We start from the raw sequence: 9,156 nt of genomic DNA on the forward strand, positions 1-9,156 counted from the left end.
TTGGAGGTTGCTGTGAGCCGTGTGACGTCATGGCACTCTACCTGAGGACGGTACAGTGAGACTCTGTCTCTGCAAAAAGAAAAAAAAAAGTACATAAAAGATAATTATTTTAGGGTGGCGCCTGTGGCTCAAAGGGATAGGGCGCCAGTCCCATATGCTGGAGGTGGTGGGTTCAAACCCAGCCTCGGCCAAAAACCACAAAAAAAAGATAATTATTTTAGCTATTGATCTGCCCAGGATTAATTCCAAATCAGTAGAATGCAGCTAATTTCATTCCTGAAAAATGTTAACAAAATTAGGAGCAGAGTAAGACTATAAAATTCCACTAACAAAATGTAAATAAACTGTCCTCATTCCCTGCACCCAAGTGGCTGAGTTTTGCCAGAGAAAAATCACTCAAGCAGGCTGGTTACATGTTTTAGATTCAAAACCACAAACCTCAGAGGGCACACAACATGGCCAGCAAGCCTATACTTCCCTAATAATTTTGCTTTCTCAACCTCTGAGACAGCTACTTCACAGCTCTCTTTTTAAACCTCTTACAACTTGCCCTCCTTCATCTAGTATCATGCCTTTATGCCAACAACTCCCAGATTCATGGCTCTAACTCAGACCCTCCAGGTTGTAACTGACCACCTGATATCCCTTCATGGATTTAAAACAGAATAGTTCATTTCTCCTTCCAAATCTACCCCCACGTGTGGCATTCCCCACTTCAGTAAAGGGTACTGCCATCTGCCTAGGCTGCCAATGTTACTAGGGGATATCCTTCATTAATTTTGTTTCGGCTTCCACAACCAACCCATCACCAAGTCCAATCTAATTCACCTCCAAGATACAATCCAAATCCACCCTCCTCTCTCCACCTCCACTTGCCCCCAGCCTAAGATTAACCACCAGCATCTCCAATTTGCCTACTCCAACAGCCACCCGCAGGTTTCACCGTTTCATATCCATCCCCACCCAACTTAGCCTCAAAATACCAGCCAGAAATGCATCTTCAAACATAAATCAGCCCCTGCTTAAAACCCTTCACTGACATCCCAAGACTCGGATAAAAATAGATACTCTTTACCAGAACCTTCTAAATAGCAGACTAGATCCCTGGGAATATAGATATGAACTTAGGATAGAGACAGCCTCTGCTTTTATGGACAACATAGGTATAAACAAGTAAACAATGAAATCAGATAATTATATTGAGAGAAATGCTCTGAAGTAAAGAAACAGGGATGAGGGAGACCATTTTAGATAAGGTGATCAGGACAGGCCACTCTATGGGATGACATTTCAGTGACAAGCTAAGAAAGGTTTCTATTTGCAAAGAAACAGGAAAAAGCATTTCTCCCATGAAACAGCAAACACAAAGACCCCAAGGTGGCAGGTGCCCAGGGCGGGCAGGGACCGGAGGGGGACCAAGTGTGGGGAGGTAGGAAGTGGTGAGCGTGGAGGACTGGTGGGAGGTTGGGAGGTGCGTGAACAAAGTAGAAAGGTGCCAGGCGAGCTCTTGACTGTGTGGCTTGGCAAAGGATTGGGAACCACCCAGCTGAACAGCGACGGATCAGTTAAACATCAATATTTGTTCATGTCTTAGAAGACTGTGCATGTGTTCAGAAGATCATGGCCACTCTGTAGGTGCTGATATGGATGGACCTCAACCCTCTGACAAATGAAAAAAAAAATGCATAATAAACAGTGTGTGTCAAGTGCTTGTGGAGAGGGAGGGGGGAATCTGCCTGGCATGTGTGCCTAGGTACAAATAGTGCAAGGATATGAAAGAAACTGGTACAGGGGAACAGAGTGGATTCAGAACAGGGAAAGGAGATTCCCACTGTCTTCTGACTTTTCTACTTTCTCCATACACTACGAATTGAAAGTTAATAAAAGAAAAGGCCAGGTACAGTGGCTCAAACCTGTATCCTAGCACTCTGGGAGGCCAAGGTGGAGGATTGCTTGAGCGCATGAGTTTGAAAGCAGTCTGAGCAACAGCAAGACTGGAACAGCTGGGTGTTCTGGCAGGCCCAGGAGACTGAGGCAAGAGGATGGCTTGAGCACAGGAGTTTGAGGTTGCCGTGAGCTATGATGCCATAGCACTCTACCCAGGGTGACAAAGTGAGACTCTCTCAAAAAAAAAAAAGAAGAACGGTGTCATTCATAGGACAAGTCAGGTGTGGATCGCAAAGAGGCATAAAAGTTCAAGTTGAAATCCAAGACACTCCATTTTGTTAACTTCTTTGGGCCTCAATTTCCTCCAATAAGGACCAATGAGGTAATTGACACGGAGTTGGTAGTACAGAGCCTAATTTACAGGAAAGAACGCAAGCGCCAAGATATCGTGGACATTCCCTTCAACTGTTTGTCTGAAGGCGGAAATAAAGCAGTGGACAATAACAGCAATAAAGAGTCATTGTTTGCTCACCCCGGGAACTATTCTTATACACATTTCAGTAAACTTCACCCCGAGATCGCCTACAATCTTATATTTCAGAAAACGCAAAAAAAAAAAAAAAAAGGCTTATTCCCATTATTCCCTGCCCAAAATCAGAATAAACAGAGCACACGCTGCAAATAACAGTGAAGAAACAAGTAAGTCATTTGACCTAACTGCTTGATATCATGATAGTTAGCAAAAAAACAAAACCTGTTAGTCCACTAAGACCTTTCTCCCTTCTGAACCTCGGTACCTCTTTTCCAAGGAGCGTCCCTGGGTGAAAGCATCCCTCCACCTGGTCTGCACGGTAAGCTTTACTATTGTTAAGTCCAATTCCCCCAGACTCGGGGCCCGCGGGCGGGCTGCGCGGGCGAGGGGCACAAAGCCCCTGCCGCCGCGTGGGCTCGGGCCGGGCCGCTGGGTCTCTAAGAGGGCCCTCCCCTCCGCCCGTCCTCTTCCCGCTGCAGTCCCAGCAGACCTGGCGCAGGAGCCCAAGCCCGGGGCGCCGGGCGGAGGGGAGCGAGCAGCCGGCCGACCCCGCCCGCCGCCGCCGCCTGCATCTCGGCAGCGCCCCCGCGCCCCTCGGACACGCTCCTCGCCCCCAGCCTGCGCGGGCCCACTCACCGCGGCCAGCGCACCCGAGACCCGCAGTAGTCGCCGCGCTCCCGCCCAGCCGCTCGGTTCCTCAGGCCCGCCCAGGTCTCAGGTCCGCTCAGCTCCGCTGCTGTCCGCCCCGCAGCCACCTCAGCCCGGGCGCCGCGGCCAGGGTTTCCGGACGCTCACGTGACCGACCGCCCGGGGCACGCCGGGAGCTGTAGTCCGAGCGAGGAGCCCCCACCGGTGCGCCGCGGGGGCAGGGCTGGGAGCCCGGCTGCTAGAAGGAGCCCGGGGCGATGCTGGGGAGGGCGGCCAAGGAGAGAGAAGGTCTGATTTAGGGAGCACTGGTGTGTACATTAGTTTTGTTTTCCAAAAAGCGCTATTTCTTTTTTTGCGTTTATACAAAGTAACAGGCAACTAAGTGTGCTACTGACCTGCCTAAACTTTAGAGTTTTGTTTTATGAAATGCAGTTGCCCACGCAGGCAGGGCCATTAATTAGTCTGCCAGTATCAATCACCGCGGCCTCCAGGAAAACTTGAAAGACCTTACAACACGCGTCTGTCTCTGAAGAAGGCTCTGGGCTCTTTTTCAACTGTTGGAGAAACATAATTTTTTTTTTTTAATCTCCTGGCTGGGCACAGTGGCTCAGGCCTGTAATCCTAAAACTCCACTCCCAAGAGGCCGAGGAGGCAGAATTACTTTAGCTCAGGAGTTCCAGAACAGTCTTAGCAAGAGCAAGACTGTCTTTTCCAAAAATAGAAAAAATAGTCCGGCATCGTAGCAGGAGTCTGTAGTCCCCGGTACTCAGCCGGCTGAGGCTGGCGGACCAGGATGGCAGGAGCCCAAGAGTTTGAGGTTGCTGTGAGGGAGGTTGATGCTAAGGCATTCTGATCTGGGCACCAGAGTGAGACTCTGTCTCAAAAATAAAGAATAAAAATAAAACAATATTGGGAGGCTGAGGCAAGAGAATCGCTTAAGCCCAGGAGTTGGAGGTTGCTGTGAGCTGTGTGATGCCATGGCACTCTACCCGAGGGCCATAAAAGTGTCTCTACAAAAAAATAAGTAAATAAATAAATAAATAAATAAAAATAAAACAATAAAAAGGCCTATTTTTCTGCTGAAAGGCAGGATGGTAGTCTTTGAGAGATAGTCTGGCATCCTTCTCATTTGCCAGCAAATTAATAAACTCTTTGCTTTTTCCTCAGTTACTTGTCCACATTCTTCATTCTCATTGATTCTGCCTTGGGGACAAGGACTGAGCTTTCTGTAACAGGGTGAACAAAACTAAAAGAGCCAAATATGCCACTTGTATTCCTTTTTTTTTTTTAGAGACAGAGGTCTCACTTTGTAGCCCAGGGTAGTAGAGTGCCGTGGCTTCACAGCTTGCAGGAACGTCCAGCTCTTGGGCTTCGGTGATTCTCTTGCCTCAACCTTGGTATATGGTGCTGGCGCCCTACTCACTGAGCCACAGGCGCCGCCCTCCACTTGCATTCTTTTTTTTTTTTTTTTTTTTTGTAGAGACAGAGTCTCACTTTATGGCCCTCGGTAGAGGGCCGTGGCCTCACACAGCTCACAGCAACCTCCAACTCCTGGGCTCAAGTGATTCTCTTGCCTCAGCCTCCTGAGCAGCTGGGACTACAGGCGCCCGCCACAACGCCCGGCTATTTTTTGGTTGCAGTTTGGCCAGGGCCGGGTTTGAACCCGCCACCCTCGGTATATGGGGCTGGCGCCTCCACTTGTATTCTTAAAAATATGTCATGAGACTCTGTTTCTGTTTCTATTTAAAACAAAAAACAAAAAACGGTGATGTGGTGATTCATGTCTGTAGTCCTAATACTTGGAAAACCTAAAGTCGAAGTACTGCTTGAGGCCAAGAGTTTGAAATGAGCCCGAGCAACATAGTGAAACACTGTCTTTATTTTTATAAGTAAATAAATAAATAAATATTGTGGGGGCGGCGCCTGTGGCTCAGTCGGTAAGGCGCCGGCGCCATATACCGAGGGTGGCGGGTTCAAACCCTGCCCGGCCAAACTGCAACCAAAAAATAGCTGGGCGCTGTGGCAGGTGCCTGTAGTCCCAGCTACTTGGGAGGCTGAGGCAAGAGAATCGCTTAAGCCCAGGAGTTGGAGGTTGCTGTGAGCTGTGTGATGCCATGGCACTCTACCAAGGGCCATAAAGTGAGACTCTGTCTCTACAAAAATAAATAAATATTGTGGAATATTTTAGCCTTGAAAAAGAGGTAAATTGGGCGGTGCCTGTGGCTCAGTGAGTAGGGCGCCGGCCCCATATGCTGAGGGTGGCGGGTTCAAACCTCAGCCCCGGCCAATACTGCAACCAAAAAATAGCCGGGCGTTGTGGCGGGCACCTGTAGTCCCAGCTACTCGGGAGGCTGAGGCAAGAGAATCGCTTAAGCCCATGAGTTGGAGGTTGCTGTGAGCCGTGTGACGCCACGGGACTCTACCCGAGGGCGGTACAGTGAGACTCTGTCTCTACAAAAAAAAAGAAAAAAGAAAAAGAGGTAAATTGGCCAGGCACAGTGGTTCACACCTGTAATCCTAGCACTCTGGGAGGTCAAGGTTGGTGGCTGGCTTGAGATCAAGAGTTACAGACTAGCCTGAGCAAGAGCAAGACTGGCATTTACTAAAATAGGAAAAACTAGTCTGGCATTGTGGTGCATACCTGTAGTTCCGTCTACTCAGGAGGCTGAGGCAAGAGCAGTTGAGCCCAAGAATTTGAGGTTGCTATGAGCTATGATGACACCACAGCACTCTACCCAGGGTGACAGAGTGAGACTACAACATTCATGCTACAATATGAACCTTGAAAACATTATGCTAAGTGAAATATGAAATAACTCAGATATGAAAAGACAAATACTAGGCTCGGTGCCTGTGGCTCAAGTGGCTAAGGTGCCAGCTACATACACTTGAGCTGGTGGGTTCGAATCCAGCCCAGCCAGCCAAACAACAATGACGGCTGCAACCAAAAATTAGCCAGGCGTTGTGGCCGGTGCCTGTAGTCCCTGCTACTTGGGAGGGGAAGGCAGGAGACTCGCGTGAGCCCAGGAGTTGGAGGTTGCTATGAGCTGTGCTGCCGCAGCACTCTACCCAAGGTGACAGCTTGAGGCTCTGTCTCAGAAAAAAAAAGAAAAGACAAATTCTATATAATTCCACTTATATGCGGTACTTAGAATAGACAAATCATAGACACAGAAAATAGAATGATGGGTACCAGAATGATGGGAAGGGAAAATGGCAAGTTTAATGGAATTAACTTGTATAGAGTTTCAGGTTGTGATGATGGAAACGTTCTGGAGATAATGGCAGTGTTGGTTACACAACAGGGAATTGTATACTTGATGGTAAAAATACATATATAGTGCAACGTGTGTGTGTGTGTAATTTAACAAACCCACAAAGGAGGTTTTTCCCTGGACTCAGTCATTTGCCACACCGAAAGCCAATTGCTGAGACACCAAGGGAAAAAGGATATTTATTTCAAAGGATGTCAACTGGAAGGCAGAAAATTGCCTAAAATCCACCTCCCCAATTGATAGGGTCAAGGGTTTTTCTAGAGTTGAAATGAATCTGGATGAAGTGAGCACATATCGTTCCACGTTTGGAGTGGGGTGTAGGACACACAAGCACTGTGAGAAATCATACTGGCACATGTGTAGTATCAAAAAACGGCAGATAAGCCTCTCCCAGGGTGGATATTTTAGTAGTATAATGAACAAGGCATTAATATCGATCATCCTTTCAAGTCTTGTACCCATGCAGATTGTGGGGAATAGGTTGCTCAGTGGGTCCCTGGGGTATATTTGCAGTGGAATGCCACTTATCTTAACTTTTCTGAACAATTGGGTAGTGTAAGGACTTACAGTTATCCTGTTATTAAAAGGAGGGTCCACTGTTTCTGAAAAATGACTCAAAAGGGAAGGGATCAGTGAAACAGAATAGTACAAAGTTCTGGTCACCAAAACTTACTGGCCTGGGAACTTGAAACATGAGGAACTGCATAGCCAGGTGTCATGGCGGACACCTGTAGTCCTAGCTACTCGGGAGGCTGAGGCAGAGGATCATTTGAGCCTAGGAGTCTGAGGTTGCTGTGAGCTGTGACACTATGGCACTCAACCCCAGGGTAACAAAGTGAGACTCTGTCTCATGCACAAAAAAAAAAAAAAAAAAAGAACTGCAGGCTCGGCGCCTGTGGCTCAAACTGCTAAGGTGCCAGCCACATAACGCCTGAGCTGGCGGGTTCAAATCCAGCCCGGCCCCACCAAACAACAATGACGGCTGCAACCAAACAATAGCTGTGCGTTGTGGCGGGTGCCTGTGGTCCCAGCTACTTGGGAGACTGAGGCAAGAGAATAGCTTAAGCCCAGGAGTTGGAGGTTGCTGTGAGTGGTGATACCATGGCACTCTACCCAGGATGACAGCTTGAGACTCTGTCTCAAAAAAAAAAAAAAAGAACTGCAAAAGGGACCAATTACGTGTACATACATGTATATGTGTGCCTATATGTGTTTATCTCTATAACCTGTGTCATCACCACTCAGGTTACGAATGCCTTCTTCTCGAAAGCCCAATCTGTGCTCTATGTACTTAGAGTGACTTACTAGAGAGGGTTAGGTGGGGAGAGGCACAGTCTCAATCTCCTGGACCTCCATAAGCATCTGGACATCTTAACACCTGCTTTCTACTGCTAAACACTTTCAGGTGCTAGGCCTGAGTTAGCTGACTTTTTCTTTTTTTTAACAGTAACCATTATCAGAAGAAAAGAAACATTTGTACACCTAACCTCATGACACTGATACCTAAGAGGTTTGATTTCCTGCCCTGTTCACACATTTGGGGTGGAACTTGACCTACATTCATTTCTAAGTCACAGGCATCTGATGGTGGCTCTCAAAGTGACAGCCTGCTGCAGCATCTAATAGTAACTTTTGTTTTCTTACTCTACCTGCTCGAATAAAGTTTATCTTTCCCAAAAGACAGGTTATTGATGATTAATGTGTAAATGGAATTTTGGGTAAGACAAATATTTTAAAGGTCATCTGAAGAAATCATAGAAACAATATTCTTGAATAGTAACTAACTTTTCCTCTCTTTCAAGGCTTCTCAAACTTTTGGACCCAAACCACAGTAAGAAACACATTTCACGGGTGGTGCCTGTGGCTCAGTGGGTAGGATGCTGGCCCCATATACCAAGGGTGGCGGGTTTGAACTTGGCCCCAGCCAAACTGTAACAAAAAATAGCTAGGCATTGTGGTGGGCGCCTGTAGTCCCAGCTACTCGGGAGGCTGAGGCAAGAGAATCACCTAAGCCCAGGAGTTGGAGGTTGCTGTGAGCTGTGACACCACAGCACTCTATCAAGGGTGACGGTGAAACTCTGTCCCTTGCCCCCCCCAAAAAGAAAAGAAATACATTTCACATCACCCCAGCACAACATGCTTCTGTTATTACATGAGACACATTCTGATTTTTTTTTCATTTCTTCTTGTTTCTTGTAAAAATGCTGGTTGCAACCCACTAAAACTGATTTCATGACTCCTTCATCAGTCTCAGCTTACAGTTTGAAAACACTATACCAATCTAAATATTTTATCAATCAGGATGTTTCTGTTTCTATTTTGTTTATTTGTGCCTATAATGTCGCTTACCTGCCCTACACATCACATCCTGCCCTGGTGGAGAAAATCTAGTCCCTGTGATAGGCGTTGAGAAGGAGGTGCTGGTGGCGCCTGTGGCTCAAGGAGTAGGGCGCGGGTCCCATATGCCAGAGGTGGCGGGTTCAAACCCAGCCCTGGCCAAAAACCACAAAAAAAAAAAAAAAAAAAGAGAAGGAGGTGCTGTTGTAGAGTTTGTGGCAGAAAAATAATGAGGAAAATTCCCCTCAGCTTTGTTTCCACGGCCAGCATCAGGGACTGATAACCCCTAGGTGTCCTCAGACGTAGAAATTAACCTGCCTTGTATGGCAGTGTTTTGGAGGAAAACAGAAGGTTTAGTCAGCTGTTTCTTCTCTTACACCTTCGAAGTTATTTTAGTCGGGCTGGGGGTTTTTGTTTTGTTTTTCCCTTCTCTTTGCATCACTTCCTTTCTTTCCGTGACTCTTCAAAAAGAGTTAC

The 9,156-nt window shown here is 47.2% G+C and overlaps 1 protein-coding gene across 5 annotated transcripts in view; it reads right to left on the minus strand.

Annotated features, from left to right (window-relative positions):
* The window catches only part of SLC37A3 (solute carrier family 37 member 3), a 52,659-nt gene extending 49,468 nt beyond the window's left edge, over window positions 1–3,191 (minus strand). For all 5 annotated transcript variants that reach the window (XM_053609560.1, XM_053609562.1, XM_053609561.1 and 2 more), the window contains exon 1: window positions 3,056–3,191. The gene's annotated coding sequence lies outside the window, so the exon portion shown is untranslated. The remainder of the gene's footprint in view (window positions 1–3,055) is intronic.
* Between the last annotated feature and the right edge of the window lie 5,965 nt (window positions 3,192–9,156).

This window comes from Nycticebus coucang, chromosome 11 (genome assembly GCF_027406575.1).
Source record: "Nycticebus coucang isolate mNycCou1 chromosome 11, mNycCou1.pri, whole genome shotgun sequence".
NCBI classification, from domain to species: domain Eukaryota; kingdom Metazoa; phylum Chordata; class Mammalia; order Primates; family Lorisidae; genus Nycticebus; species Nycticebus coucang.